This window comes from Lolium rigidum, chromosome 2 (genome assembly GCF_022539505.1).
Source record: "Lolium rigidum isolate FL_2022 chromosome 2, APGP_CSIRO_Lrig_0.1, whole genome shotgun sequence".
Classification (NCBI taxonomy): domain Eukaryota; kingdom Viridiplantae; phylum Streptophyta; class Magnoliopsida; order Poales; family Poaceae; genus Lolium; species Lolium rigidum.
The window spans coordinates 271,636,217-271,652,499 of NC_061509.1; the positions used below are offsets into that span (position 1 = coordinate 271,636,217).

Sequence of the window (16,283 nt, forward strand, 5' to 3'; positions counted from 1 at the left end):
GTATGTACATGTGTTCATAAAAAAAATGCAAAAACTGGGCATCCAGCGATAATGCGAAAATACTGTTACATTTTTCGACCAAGTAATCACATAAATCACGTTCCTTGCGTAAATCTATCAGCTAAAAAGCAACACTAACAACACACAATCTATTAAACAGCTAGACCTTAATTTAGGCTTACAAGCCTGTACTTCAGCTTCACTTTCAGCAATGAATGCCCACTTCTTTCTTGCCACTTCAGGCAGCACCATGCACACACTTGATTCTCTCCTTTCTTGGTTCCTTGCTACACGTCTCTTTTCACACCACCACACTGCAGGAAGTCAAAGACTCCTCTTACTTCTTTCTTCATCCCATCAATGTTCTGTGCCATTATCTTGCAAATTGCTTTTTGGGGATTAAAATAATTTAATCACATCATGATTATCAATCAAGAAAAATGCAGTACCTTCAATTATTTTTCCAATTACATTCCAAGTATTAAGAAATAGTTCATGGCTCATACAGGCTTGAAATATACTACTCGATAAAATTATATAAGTATATCGTACTATATAGTACCCTTAAAAAATTATGTAATTATATCCACAATATTTTTATGTAATTCCCCCCACTGAGATTCCCTGCAAACTGATTACTTTACAAACTATGTGACTCCCTGCATAGTACATAATAGATTCAAATAAATAAAAACTTATATGAGGAAAACAAAAACTAATAAACGAAATTTATCAGGAATATAAATTATGATGTAATAAAAGGAAAGATAAGTTCAGGTGTGTTTTTCTCATTGTCTTATGTTATATCATCGGTAGCTAAAAAGACACATATTGTGTCAGCTTCATGAAATCTATTTGGCCATGTACATTGATGGAATTGCAGAAAACTAAGCGAATCAAAAACCTGTATGCTATTTCAGTTGCGTTATCTTTTCAATCCTATTACTTTCTTTATCAGATTCTTAAATGCTTGAAAGAATCAGTGACTCAATAATTCACATCTGTTAATCATTACATATCATAGGTTACGACAATAAGTTACACTATATTGATCGATTGCAAAATATGAAAGAAGACGGAACAACATGCCTTATAAGCTTTTTTAGTGAAAGCAGAAGGAATAAATTGTTGTAGCGAACCAACAGACATCATACCACCCTGAATCTATCTTATATAACATAAAAGGACTTTACTGAACTGCAAGGAGTTTATATTCAAAGATAGAGTTGTACCAGAAAATTAATTAATTTCCAGGTTAAACTACATATAAATTCGCATACACTGCAAAAGTATGCAGAGATGTCAGCATCATCAGGTAAATAACAAGCCAAAAGGACGGACAATTACGCATAGATTTGAGTGATGAAGATTACCCTACTATCTCTTCCTGCCAAGGAAGATGCTACTAACCCAGTAACAAGTAAGCAGGCAACACTTTATTCTATAAACGTATAAACGGGAACACTTTCCAAATAATATTCTCTGTAAGCAGGCAAGCCCGCAGACCTGTTCCACCGTTGTGCCACACCTCCTGCTTGAGCAGATGTTCATCATTGTGCAGGAGACCACATGCAACCTGCAAAACAACAAATCATGTTGCTTATAACCATATTAGAAAAGAAGCCCAAAATGCACAACATCCATCACTAACAGAATGCTCGAACATAGAACTCAGGCAGAACACCCCATACTGGAATCATCACAAAAGGAGGGAGGTGCACCTGCGCTGCACACCCAGCGCACAGTAGCACCCCAGCAAGTGGTCGCGAGGACGGCGTGCAGGATCCAAACCCTCCGCCACAGGGGCTGGTACCGAGGGCGGAGCTTGGCCACCCACCACTGAACCAATAAAATCCATTAGAATCTGTCCACGATTAGGAAGGGCACATAACTACATGAACAAATTCTATCTGAATTAGGAGCAATGGAGTTTCTGCAACAAGAAAAAATCATTGGAATGAACCAGCCACCACCAACCATGAAAAATGTTCTGATAGAAACACTTTGATGTTGTCCTGCTGAATGGTATAAACGGTGGCACTGAACACATGAACATAGAACACATCTGGAGTGTCATGCATCTTACTGGAAGTTGGTCTGTAGAGTTTGTTTGTTGTTTATACCTTCCGAAGACTACTTTGTTCAAATAGCCCGTTGCTGATGCACCTAGACAATTGGGGTTTAATTAAACAATGCTAGGTTTGTAGCTACTTGGCAACTAACATTATTTTGTTGCAAAAGGTAGTACTGATTCAGATAAATGAACTATTTTGCTCCAACGCTTCTAATGCATTTCCCTTGTGTATATAGGCCTAATGACTCTAAAAAATTATCTATTTCAATGGTTAGCTGGGCTTTACTACCTTGACTGTCTTTATGAGCGCCAACCATAAAAGCCGCTCTTTAAAATTTATTAGTATCTGTCTCTTGGTAAGTTTATATATTTTAGTGACTAATTTAAGGCTTATTGGATTAGGATTAGTGCACTTACCAAATATAATGAACCTAGTATATCAGTAGTAGTAGAACTCTTCTTTAGGAAATTTTGATTGCCCTTGACCAAGTATGGAAAAGAACCATAATAGGCCAATAGCTCATCTTCGGATCATTCAAATTCGGAATATCATGAACAAGTCTGGAAAAGAACACCAGATGTTCAGGGATTGAATATTAGTAACACAGGTCATGAGATCAATTCAGAATGTCTTACCATTGGAACAAGTAGAACCTTTTTACATCGAGAAAAGAAAACGAATTTATTCAAGCTGTGTAGCAACCGGTCAAGTAACTTGCACTGGAGGAGATCACAGCTCCAACCCATTTCTGTATTCGTGCTCTTTCTCTGCGCAATCCCAAAATTACCAATGTTGTGCTATTTTCTTCACTCTGTAGTAAAAGGGGATCAATCATTTAAATTGTATCCACACAGCAACCCCCTGCCCCCCAAGTTAAATCCTACTAATTAACTCACCTGATGTCCATGGTTCTTTCTTATCATGATCTCCTCTCACTGTAATTGACGATGACGAAGTTGTCTCTCTCAGGATCCTACCAACAACCGACAGCAATTTGACATCAAGAATATGCAGGTTTACCTATGATGCTGCACAATTTGTAGCATGTTATCTGGAGGAATAACTTATCCAATCCAATTTGTAGTATGCTACGAGCTCTCTCGGGCTGACCGCGTGCCATGTATAGGACAGTCGTTCCACGTACAATTTAGTTATTTTGGTATGTACGAGTATAATCTTCACTACAGAATTTTGCTCTTTGGTATAATATATGAATCACTATTTGTTCATGTTGTTTTAGTAGTAATGTTTGTATTATAATTCCATTCCTCTTTAATGAACAAAGTGTGTTATTTTTTTTAGGAGTGTGCTTCGATTATACAGGTTACCCTTATGTCTCTTTTAAAACAGTGCAACTAAACTAGCTTAATATATTGCTCCCTTAGAATTTCTTCGTCACCATTGAATTATCTTTTCATTTGGATCTACAAAAATATGAAGATTTTAGGTTGGTGCAAATTAATCCTATATTAACTTATACCAGATGTAGTTATGTATCAAGTATCATGTGAATGATCCATGGCACAAAAGAGTTTTGTGGTTTACTGAAACCTTCGATAAAGAATATATGAAAAGGAGATGAATTGCATGATCAGAAGGTTCACCAGTCCTGCACCCATTCTACTGGTTTCTTACTGGTGGCAACGCACGGGCATTTCTTACTGGTGGAACTTAGGTGCACTAAATTGTTACTTACTTTCCCATCCCTAACCGAGTGTCTGACACATTGAAAATATCTCAATAAAACCTTTGTATTCCTTTTTGTAGGTATCTTGGTGTAGATGTATAATTTTGTCACGAGGTCCAGTTTCCATAGTATCGACGGTATGACATTCGAGTTAAGCAGCAAATTCCTATGGGGCTTCTCGATCTAGATTTAACCATTTGTCCTCTAGATGTTGTTCTCTCTGTGCTCTATATCGTTGAATTTACTAAACATATGTTGCACTCAATGAGAACTGTGCATTCTCTAGCTCCAGTTTCATTCCATGGTCTCTTCATACTCACAACTTTTAGTCTCTTATGTGCTATTGTCAGTAGTAGAGAGGGTTTTTTCCGGTGAAAGAAGACAAAAACTACAATTTCGAAATAGCCTACATTAGTCAAATCGTTTTTCTCATATTTAAAGTAACTTTATAGGCTCATTATAGTGCTGCTTCAGAAATTCTTCGAGTGGATTAGTTTTACTGTCGGATTCATGCTACTTTTTTAACATTCAGGTTACGAACATATGTTTTCATGTATCTGAGAAATTCAGCGGAATAGTATAACCTCATACTTGGATGAATATGATGGTTCGATCATGCCTTGCATTGTCTAGGATGCTGAATGCATCAAAGATTTGAGTTTGTCATAGACGTTCAAGTGTCAAAAGAGTGAGGTATTTAACTTTCGCTTATAATACACACACACATACACACACTCAAAACTACACTTCCTTTGTTTTGTTATTCTGGAAGTGCATAATCATTTGTCTCTTTATAGCTTATCTGAATGGTTGATTCAAAATAGTGTATGCTTCCTGCTTAGTATCTTATGACCCGTTGAATAAATATCCATGTATACATGTCCAGACACAGATCAACATGCCATTTCCAGGGTTCAGTTTCAAAGAACACTCAAAGTTACGGCCCTTTTATGGGTTGTAGCAATATATCCAATCAAGTCATTCTCCACACATCATGATTACGCAATTGCTTTAACCTGAATATTGACTTTATGATAGGGTGATATTATGCTACAATATAGCGTGATGTTCATTGCAGGCAATAAGTATCAGTACTGGATAAGTGGTCGGAAAGAGGGAGAGTGGGGAAGAGACCTTGAAGCTCCAGGTGTAGTAGTTGGTGTTGCAAAGAGCGGTGGGGAAGATCTTAAATGCGGACCTCGGCAGCAACAGCACGTCCTTGATCACCAGCGGCATGTTCGCCTGTAGGCTAGCACTGCTGCAACCACCCGCTCCAGGTCAAACCAAGCAATTCCAAGCAAAATCACGACAGGAGTTCCATTGGGGGATCCCAGGAGTAGGAGACCGAACCTGGGACGATGCGGTGGTGGCCACAACCCTGACGGTGGGGGCTTCATCTTGATGACCTCATTGTCGTTAATCTCATCCTCATCATTCCCAAACTCCAAATCCGATTCCCTTAAGTGCACCTGATTGAAATCCTCAAACTCCCCATCCACTGTGAGGCATGTGGTAAATCATCCACCTATGTTAACAAAAACGCTGAAGAAATTCAGAAAGTTCAAACATGGAAAAATTGATCTGAACACTATTTGAATGCAGAATAAAACAAAAGAGACGAACTCAGACGAACGGGTCTAGTCCACCAACGATGCCCGCGGTCGACGGCATTGGTGAGCTCCCAAGTGAGCAGTTCCATGGGTGCCACGGGGCAAGCGAAGCGCCTAGGTTAGCAGCTCCCTCCCGCCGCCCCGGCGGCACACCCACCGGCGGTTTGCAAGGCGGAGGACGATGGAGATGCGGGAGGCGTCGAGGGCGTGGGGGCAGGCGAGGGCCTCCGAGATGCGAGGCGGGACTTGAGAGAGGAGACCAGTGAGAGGAAATCGGAGGTCAGATCGGCGCAAGCACGAGGTGCCGCGGCGGCGGCCTGCGCCGGTGCGGGTGAACGGGAGGGAAGCCGGTATCGGCGGCGCTCATGTTTGAGGAGAGAGGGAGGGTTCGGGTGGAGGTGTGGTGGGAGTGTGGGACGATGGGCTAGGTGCCGATCGTGGTTAGTTTCGCAGGCAGTCAAAAAACCAGAAAAACCAGTGGATTTGAGGCTAGGCGGAAAAAATCGGTGGGACGATGGCGGTGCGGGCGGAACGGGATAGGACGACGAAGGATGGCTGTAGTGGCGGAATAGGGAACATGTTCCTCCTTTTTACTATGTAGTAAATAGTAAAAAATCGGTGGGACGATGGCGGTGCGGGCGGAACGGGATAGGACGCCTCGTATTTTGTACTATGTAGTTCAAATTTTGATGTCAAAATTTGTACTAAAAAAGTCAAATTATACTACAAGTGGGACAAAAGTAGGATCCCACTTGACACCCTTAGTTTGGATGCTGCATGCTAGGATAGGAACCGTGCAGGCTATGTAAATCGAACCAGGAGAGGTGGTGATTATTACAAGCTCAAGCCTCTAGTTACAAGATTGCCAAGGATGAAAACACACAAGACCAGGCATGCCCAGCTTAGAGTACAGTAGAAAATTACCTCGAATATGATTTTTGGGTAGAAGGAAGATATGCACTGGGGAGAGGAATTGAATTTCTGCTAGATACATATAAATTTTCACAAATCTCAAACAACTTTAGTGAGACGGAGGAGTTGTAGCCGCGAGAATAGGACTGCCGAGAGGCAGCAATGGCAGAAGTCTCGAACATGCCTGTGGACGACCCATGGGTGAGCGTCTTGCCCTCATCGTGAGCCTGAAGCTGGGCATACAGCTCGCCGAGAGTTGGAGGCGCTTTCAGAATCCCGTAGGCTTCAATCTGATTAGAGTACTCGGAGCCGAGGCCGGTCATGATGTAGGCGACATGTTCATCCTCTGGAACGGGCTTGCCAGCAGCAGCCAGATCATCAGCAATAGACTACATCTTGAGAAGGTAGACATCAACAGGATCATGAAGACGTCGTGTGGTGGACATCGCAATCCGAAGATTCGTGATCTTGGACTGGCTCTGCGAGGCAAACATTGTTTCCAGCGCTTTCCACACGCCGGCGGCGTGCTCAAGCCGCATGATGTGCGGCATGACTCCCGGAGAGATTGATCCAAGGAGATAGGAGAGCACCATCTGGTCACGAGCTAGCCAGGTGGCATAAGCTGGGTTTGGCACGGATTTCGCCGATTTGTCAATATCCTGCGCCGTGGCTTCAACGGTCATCATCTCAGGCGACACGGCATCAGACCCATCGAGTAGGCCGAGCTGTTGGGCGCCGCGGATGGCAGGGAGGACTTGGGCATGCCACATCGGATGGTTTTGTCGGGTGAGTTTGTCGGTGGGAGGATGGCCAAGGACGGGGAGGGCATGGAAGGTGGAGGAGGATGCCATGACAGAGATCGGAGGCGGCGACAAGTTTGGGATGTGGCGGCGAGGTAGGATAGTAGATCGATCCAATCAGCTCGATTTTCGGGAAGACTGGCGTCTGATACCATGTAAACGTAAGTATTTATGGGAATGACTTGGATGATCCCGAGCTCCCCTGATCTCTCGTTTATATATGCGCAACGGCGTGTCATACAAGATTACATAAGAGGGGTAGGTAGGGGAGTGGTGTTTTGGAACATGGGAGCATATGCTCCCTATATTTTGAAATGCATCTTACACATATTTTAAATTTCAAAAAAATTGAAACAAAAAATTCGCAGTACATCTTCACGTGCTACGCGCTCACAAAGTTGTTTCATAAAAAATGAACTTATCATGTGACGTGTGTAAAAAAGACAAAATTCAGTGCTGAAAACAATGTTTTTCACAGGATAAGTTTTCTCTTTTTTACATAGGCCACAAAAAATATTATTTTTTCGTGAAACTTGACGCATACACATATATTATGGAGATGTACATGTAGAATTTTTTGTCAAAATTTTTCCACACTTCGAAATATGTTTTGTTGGTAGAGGGAGCATACGCACCCAGGAGCCGAATTGAATTTCCGGGGTAGAGAGGTTGGACTCAAGTCCAATACATATTCAATATCTAAACCAATTCTATCTCTAACAGGAGGGAGTATTAGAAATGTCATGAAATATATTTTCAAATACTCTGCATTTGATATCATGAATATTGATATTTTTCCTTCCATTCTTGGTCACAATTTATAATGTTTGACTTTGACTAAACCCAGACCGCGAGATGATTGTGAATGGAGGGAGTGCTAATAGTACTAACTATTGATGAAATCCATCGCAATATATTTCATAATTCAAACTCTTGTTTCTTAAAATTAAAAAAAAACACATTTAGAAGTAAAAAAATGTCAATGTATGACACTATGGACCATGTCATCTGATAGAGCTTTCGTGATGAGTTTGAATTCGTGTAGAGCTCGCCCCTGCGTAGTGGAACTACTCATTTGAATCTAATGGAAATTTTAGTCCGCATTCCCACTCAGCCCTTGTTCAGTTTCACCAATCCCGGAGAGTATTGGGATGGTTTAAGGGAGATTTAAGTTACGTTTAAGTCAAAATTCTCCCCAATACCACCCAATATACTTCAATACACTTTTCAAGTGTATTAAAAGAACAAGGCCTCAATAAGATCTGAATTCTACGCGCTAGAGTTCAACGTGTTTAAGTGTCGCTCCATAGGATTATTGTGTTATGCGCTTGTGTTGATCCAACTTTATTTTTATTCTCTTTACAAGGGAGCGTGGACATGTATTGAGCTCCTAGTATCCTACCGGTTTCCTACAAAAAAATTAAAATATGTATGGCACAACATATATTGAAGCAAAAGGAAAAAAAAACCACGCAACCGAAATTAGGCTAATAGAAAAAATCCAAGAGAAGTTCCCAAATGCTACCTAATTAATGCTATAGCTCTCAATTCAATGCCCCACACAATGACGGTAGGCCTGGCGTCTGAGGTGTGGATTAAGCTGATAGAGATGTCGCCGTGGCCTTCCTCATTGTGGAACTCACCCAGTTCCACCTCCATCCAACCATGGGTCTTCTTACGAGGGTAATGAACGCCGTCCACGGGAGGGATTGCGTCGCATCCGGCAGGACACCTACTCGGCAAGATGTGCTTCCGAGGCGGCTCGTCCCCGTCCTCGACGTAGCCATACAGGCAAACTTTTCGTACTGACTCGCTCCCGGCCACGCCGAAGGATGCTTCATGGAACGGGAGATCAGCTAACCCGTAGGACCTGCCGTCGACTAGCTTGAATACCATGCATGCCACGTACGTCGCGTTCCGGGACAACATGTAGCGTTGTACCTTTGCATGGATATCCGGCCCTGGCAAATAGTAGGGTATTTCGACGGCTTGTAAGAACCTGTTTGCACATAAACGGTGAGGGAGGGTGGTCACGGAGGAGGAAGGCGATCGCGAGGGAAGCATAGTTAATTAATTAAGTAAATTCGCTGCGGAAAAAAAAAAGATGGAAACCGCGCGCTAAGCTAGCTAGATCAGACCTTTTGCCTCTTTTGCTGTAGGCGAAATCTGAACCCACGGGGACGGGGATCCAGCTCCAAATGGAATAGGCCGGAGGCTGCAGCACGCTCGACGAGAGCGTGAAGCACTTGGCGCCGGTAGCCTTGTCCAGCTGCATCCGCTGCATGCGTGCACGGATCATCATTAGCATCAAATTGAACAGCGCGCGGCCGGAATTGAAGTATAGTGAGATGTATATATGCGCGCGGGCGGACCATGTATTTGTGCCGCAGAAGGACGGGCTCGTCGGCGAGGCGCCGGAACAGCCCCTTCGTGGTCGACGGCCGCCTGCGGGGGATCTCGTTCTTGGCGAACCGTGGCAGGTCGTTTGGCAGAAATCGGGACCAGACGGTGTCGGATTCGGCGGCGGCGTGGAAGGCCCGGGAGACGGCGGTGGCGCGGAAGGCGTCCCCGGGCGAGGTGAGCGAGATCACGTGCACCAGGAGGTCCTCCGGCAGGCGGTCGATCTCGCAGGCGGCTGGCGTCTCCATGATGTACTCCGATCGACTTCCTCGGCGCGCTTCTCCGATCAATCTCTGGCGTGGTTTTGTGGACGAGTCGACATAGTGATGTGATGTGGACCCGATCGAACAGGCATATGTATATATATGTAGGAGGCTTTGCCTACGATTGGAATACGAAACCGTGCGTGCTACGTTAACGTAGACAAGGAGGGGTGTGTGCATTGGAAGATGACTAGCTAGGAGCCGCGCGTACGTGCATGCTACGTAAACCGAATTACTATTAATTTGGAGATTGGCTTTTCTCAAAGTAAAATGGAATTGAATTGGCAACGATAGACCGTTTTTCTTGGGAGTACCTTACACCACGGAGGGCCCCTGGCCATCAACATGTGCTGAAAGTGTAAACTAGCATGAAATTTTCTTTAAAAAGTAAAATGAATTAATGAATTCAATCGTTCCTCTTCTCGTTAGGAAAAAGTTGCACGTGGGACTGGGAGTTCTAAAAGAAAAGGTTACAACACATGAATGGAAAGGTAGGAACATCTTCATATGCAGTATATTTATGTTACCCAATTTGTTGACAAACAAAGAGGCATGGGTGGTCGGATCCATTTCGATTAGCATAGGTCGGTCTCAAATATTTTAAAATTAATTAGTACTCCGAAGTTACCAATATAAGTAGTACTAACTATTGATAGAATCCATTGCAATATACTTCATAATTCAAAATAATTTTTAATTAGAATTAAGAACCCACATTTATAGAATGAAAAAATGTCAAAGCATGACACTAAAGACCACGTCATATTTCTATAGATCTCGCACATAGTGGAACAACATTTGAATCTGATGGAACTTGCAGACCCCATTCCCACTCAATAAGATTTATAGGCGCTAGAGTTGTTCAACGTGTTTAGCATCCGTATTTATCTGAGTGTCGCTGGATAGGAGCATGTGTGGTGCTTAATTCATTTAGCACCGTCGGTTGCTTTTTGATTATTGTGATGTAGTGACCCAACTTTATTATTATTCTCTTTACAAGGCAGCGTGGATAGGTATAGAGCTCCTAGTGTCCCACCGGTTTACTAAAAAAAAAATTGAAAAACAATTCGGGCACAACATGTTGAAGCAAAAGGGAAAATAAACCACATAACCGATACTAGTCTAATATAAAATCTAAGCGTAATTTACAAATGCTACCTAATGTCATGTTGGACTTTGTTGCTTACTTCTCAACTCAATGCCCCACACAATGAGGCTAGACTTGCGGCTTGAGGTCTGGATTAAGCTAATGGAGATCTCACCGTCCCCTTCCTCATTGTGGAACTCACCTAGCTCGACCTCCATCCAACCGTCGGTCTTTTTACGAGGGAAATGAACATCGTCTACTGGAGGAATCATGTCACACCTAGTAGGATAACAACTTGGCAAGATGTGTTTTCGAGGCGGCTCGTCAGCCCTGTCCCCATCCTCGATGTAGCCTTGCAGGCAAACCTGGCGTACGGATTCGCTCCCAACAACGCCAAACAATGCATCCTGGAACGGGAAATCGAGCCCGTAGAATCTATCGGGTAGCTTGAACACCATGTATGCCACATACGTTGTGTTTTGGGAGAGCATCTTGCGTTGTATCTTTGCACGGATATCTAGCCCTTGTATATAGCCAAGTACAATGGCTTGTAAGAACCTGCTTGCAAATATATAGTGACCAAGGGTGTCACGGAGGAAGGCGCAAAAAAGTATAGCACACATAATTAAATAAATTTATTGTGGAAAAAAAACTAAAAACTGCTCGATCGAACCTTTTGCCTCTTTTGTTGTAGTCAAAATCTGAACCCACACGTGTCCAGTTCCCTCGCCTGGCATAGGGCGGAATCTGCAGTGCGCTGGCCGAAAGCGTGAAGCACTTGGCACCGGTAGCCTTGTCCAGCTGCATCCGCTGCATCCATGTATCATCATTAGCATCAGAAAGCGATATATTCGCATCAAATTGAACAGCGGCCGAAGAAGTAAGCATAGGATTGATGCATTAGCTAAGTTTCTAAAAGTTCAAACTTTTAAAAGTGGCTAGGCAATATATTTATATTCAATACTTACCCTTACGTCTACCACTGTCATGCTCACGAGGTTTGTCAAAAAGGTAGAACGACGTTATTTAAAAGGGTCTAGGCTATTTTAGTTTTTAGCTAGGTTCGGTGTAGGGCGCAAAATATTTTTCTTTGTTTTTTAAAAATATGTAAGCAGGGTTCGATGGTCTGGAACTAGAGATCTTTTAGCTCTAATACTATATAGAACTAATGCATTAGCTAAGTTGTCCAAAAATTTAAACAGATGGAAAGGAGGTAGGTAGTATATTATATTCAACAGTTTGACCTCCGCATACCATGAATTTGCGTGGTAGAAGCACGGGCTCGTCGGAGAGGCGCCGGAATAGCCCTTTCTTGGTGGACGGCGGCGTGTGGGGGAGCTCCTTCTTGGCGAACTGCGGCAGGTCGCTCGGCAGAAAGCGGTACCAGACGGTGTCTGAGTCAGCGGCGGCGTGGAAGGCCCGGGAGACGGCGGTGGCGCGGAAGGCGTCCCCCGGCGACGTGAGGGAGATCACGTGCACCAGGAGATCCTTCGGCAGGCGCTCGATCTCGCAGGCAGCCAGCGTCTCCATGGTTGTACTCTCTGCTTCCTACGCTCGCTTCTCGAGCACGGCCTGGTATGCGGTTGGGTGGACGACTCGGCGTTGTGATGTGATGTGGAGTTTGTTGAGTGGACCCGATCGAATAGGCAGATGTATATGTAGGAGGCAAGGAACCGTGCGTGCTACGTTAACTGAAACCACGAAGGTGTGTGTGTGTATTGGAATATGACTAGCTAGGAACCGCGCGGCTTTTCGCAAAGCAAAATGGAGATTAGCACCGATGGGAAAACATGAGACTAGACACTAGTGATCGTTGGGAGAAAATTACAAACGAGCACGTGTAACAAAAAAAATAATCAATTTACGTTAAGATTTTAAAAAACCTTTTTTAAAAGATTTTAAAAAACCACCACTCTACAGTTAACACTTAACAGATAGCACCGATTCCTCTATAATGATTGTTTAATCACATAACTGACATGTGGGTCTCACTTAAGGCTGATGTGGCACGCCAAAAATGTTTAAGAGAGACGCACGAGAGACTAGGTCAAGTTCTAGGTTTTTCTGTAAAATTAGAGTGACCCCACGTATCATATCAATCTCTTCTCCTCTAAAAAAAAGAGGAAACACGGAGCGGACCACGACCCAGCCGTACACCAGGACGACCAGGTTGCGGAGGGACACGAGCGCTGCCGCCACCGCTACGGCTGTCGGCCACGAGCAGCTCTCCGCCCCCCGCGGTCCCTCCTCACCCCTCCTCACGTTCCCACCGCCACCAGCCATGAGCAGCTCGCTGCCCCACGCGGTACCTCTTCACCTCCCTGTCGCCGCCCCGGAGCAGCTCGCTGCCCTGTGCGGTCCCTCCGCATCCCTCCTCACTTTCTCACCGCAGCCGTCCCGCCCGTCGGCCGCAAGCTGCTCGTTGTCGTCGCTGCTTGCAGCAGAGACCCTCCCATTCACGCGCCGAAGGGACCAAGACCGAGCTCGACAATCCCGTCCTCCCGCGCATCCTCGTCCTCCTGCGCATCTCCTGCCTCCTCCCGTCATCCCACCCCTCCCTCCACATCGTCTGCCACTGTCTCGTCCTTCCACGCATCCCCCCGGCTAGCTGCCGCTCCTACACCACCTCTTCGTCGGCGGCCAAATCCGCAGTTGTGACCACCATTACCAGAGGACCAGCTTGGTTCCTGTCTGTGAACTAGATTACCGGCTCTTCTGCGCATGGGCTGCAAGCTCGTTGTGTCCCCGGATGATGGGGAGGTGGCGGAGGCCAAGGCGGCGTGGCCACAGTGAGCGGAGCAGCAGGTAGCTGTCCGGCGTTGGGGATGCATGTAACGCGGGGAAGATGACATGATACCCCCAAAATTAGAATTTGTAATGTATGAAGGTCTTCTTTGCAAAATGCAAATGCCACGTCAGCCTGACAACAAGACCCACCTGTCAGTTATGTGATTAAATAAGCTTTAGAGAGGAATCAGTGATATTTGTTACGTACTTAGTGTTAATCGTAGAGTGGTGGTTTTTTGTTACACATCCCTGAAATGTGATGATTTTCTTTTGTAATTATCTCAATCATTGGTTGTGACCATGGTATGCATGGACATGCCGGCATTTGCTATTCTGTGTGACGGTGGACGGGTGGATCTAGCATGCATGATACTGTGATCAAGATTTCTGGTAAAATCAACAATTTGAAAAATTATATCTCTTATACTTAGAATCCAATTGGTGACCTGTCTTTGTAGTCGAATTTGTCTCTGTTTGATATTCAAACTTATCCAATAATGTTTTTTCACCATCAAAGTAGCAAACTCACCATTTCTTGCCATGGTGTTGTTACTAAAGTTATCGTATGTAACTTCTCACAAAATAGTTTAGCAATTTGGTTTCTTCCCTCATAACAAAAGAGACTCACTTTTCCCAAAGTATAACAATGCGGTGTCTGGCTTTAATGCCCTCGTCAATACAAAACTAGCAGTTTAAACGGATTGCGACTCGGTCAAGCGGATTGAGCTACAAATTAGTTTCAGTTTACATAACTAGTTCTCAATGTGCTCCAGTTGTTCTCTATACTAGATGATACCCCGCGCGTTGCTGCGAGAATTTATAGTGATGTATAAATAGATTAGTATTGGAGATAAAAATAGTGTTTTTTTGTTGGAACTTTAAACTGATTTATGACTTGAAATATTGACGAACATAGTGCATTGTAATTATGCACTATCATTGTAGCTTGTTTTGTCATTATCAAACAGATTGCCAAAAAAAAAGATAATGTGTAGTCTTCTCATGGAGAGATTACATGCATTGGATTGTCATGAAATAGCAGTAATGAAAGGCGTTAGAAATAGCAGTAATGATAGGCGATCAATCTAGAGATCAATAGCTCTTGATTTAAACAACCATATAGCTAATTCTAGGAAGAAGGCATTGCACTTCTTAGATTGTTCCATGAGTTGGTGGACATATGCCCTGCATTTAGTGGAAAAAACAACATTTATTAGCAAGTGAGGAACAATACTTTATGACAATTTTGTTTGAGCATGAGAATTGATAGTACATTTTTATTGTTGTTATCATGTCGCCCTTGTAAGATGTTTGCTGTTTTACCATAAAAGTGTGAATGAAAGATTGAGAAGATGCACTTACATTTTCTTATGCCGTTTGACAACCTGAAGTTGAAGCTTTTCATGTTCAGGAAATTTGATGCTTATTTTTGCAGCAGACCTGCGGTAAAGAAGTAGTCTTAAAGTTGAACACTAACTGAAATAGAAGAGAGATTACATTTATGCGTGAAGGTAAAGTTTGGTGTCCGCATAACTGTTGTAGAGGATTTCTCTTTATACCTTATCTGAAGGTTCTTCTGTATATGTTGTTGTTTAATCGATACATATGATGCGTACGACAATGAAATGAGTCGTTACGTAAGATATGCATCGGAAGATATACCATGAAGTAGGACAGAAGATTTGAAGGGACAAAATTAACTAATGGACCTTTGATTCTATGTTGTGTACGCCGAGATCCAGTTATTGGAAGATGCTAATTAGTTTAGTTGAGGTGTGATGACAACCTGTTGTGACTAAGGCCGGGCAAGGGGTCACCGACTCCGCGGGACTGAATGCCGACCAGGCGCGATTCAAATCTGCAAATCATACACATGTAAATAAGTAAATTGACTTGAAACAAAACATCAACGGTTAGCTCGATTTACAGTAGTAGCTAGCCAATCTAAATTTGCAAATATATTGCACAGAATAATTCCTATTGAATCTACTACGCATGGGAAAAAAAAGGTGCATATGCTCATCCAATCTAGCTAATGAAATTCGGAGCTGGGAGACTGATGCGAGCAGATAGAGTAATGTGCTCATCCAACGTAAATAAAAGAAATTTAAAAGATGAGAGCTTTACCAGTGCGATCAGACCTACGAAGAAATGGAGGATCACATTACAGAAGCGAAGGAGCAATGACCCTTGTCGGCAAAAGGTTGAGTTTCTTGGTAGCTGGAACACGATCCGACGAATTCCAAAACATGAGTTGGGGGTTACAAATATTCAAGGCAGGCTAAAAACTGGGAGCATCCAGCTACCTTCCGACGAGGCCAATATCGAAGATGAAGATGCGAATAGGCTGGCGCGCTAGGTACAGGCAGGTTTTTAAGCACCGGCAGTAGGGACTCAATTAAATTGAGCAGTTTCTTCCTCATTTGCAAGGTAATACATGTTGATGAATGCTGCGTGAGTCCGTTTCTGTACACTTCTGGCCGGGAGGTGATAGTGACGATATTTAATTGAGTCATAATTAGTAGTTAGGGAAATGAGACGTGAGAGTCAAATGTTGTGCCACGGAGGTAGAGGGACGTAATGATGACAATGTTGGCTCCTTTATTTTGTGAGGTTGAACATGGGATACATGCACAACCCAGTGCAAGAAGGTAGTAAGGAA

At 43.5% G+C, this 16,283-nt stretch overlaps 2 long non-coding RNA genes across 4 annotated transcripts; both read right to left on the reverse strand.

The window, feature by feature from the left end:
• Window positions 1-284: 284 nt before the first annotated feature.
• Window positions 285-1,421, reverse strand: LOC124688786. Its single transcript, XR_006998621.1, has 2 exons — window positions 1,233-1,421; window positions 285-314 (listed from the first exon to the last, which is right to left on the reverse strand). It is a non-coding gene; the product is annotated as an uncharacterized LOC124688786 (long non-coding RNA).
• Window positions 1,422-2,787: 1,366 nt separating this feature from the next.
• Window positions 2,788-5,466, reverse strand: LOC124688787. 3 transcript variants are annotated; one of them, XR_006998624.1, is made up of 5 exons: window positions 5,396-5,466; window positions 5,113-5,287; window positions 4,897-5,020; window positions 2,972-3,103; window positions 2,788-2,886 (listed from the first exon to the last, which is right to left on the reverse strand). It is a non-coding gene; the product is annotated as an uncharacterized LOC124688787 (long non-coding RNA). The 3 variants fall into 3 exon arrangements; XR_006998623.1 differs by having other exon boundaries at window positions 2,972-3,048; window positions 5,113-5,458; XR_006998622.1 differs by having other exon boundaries at window positions 5,113-5,458.
• Between the last annotated feature and the right edge of the window lie 10,817 nt (window positions 5,467-16,283).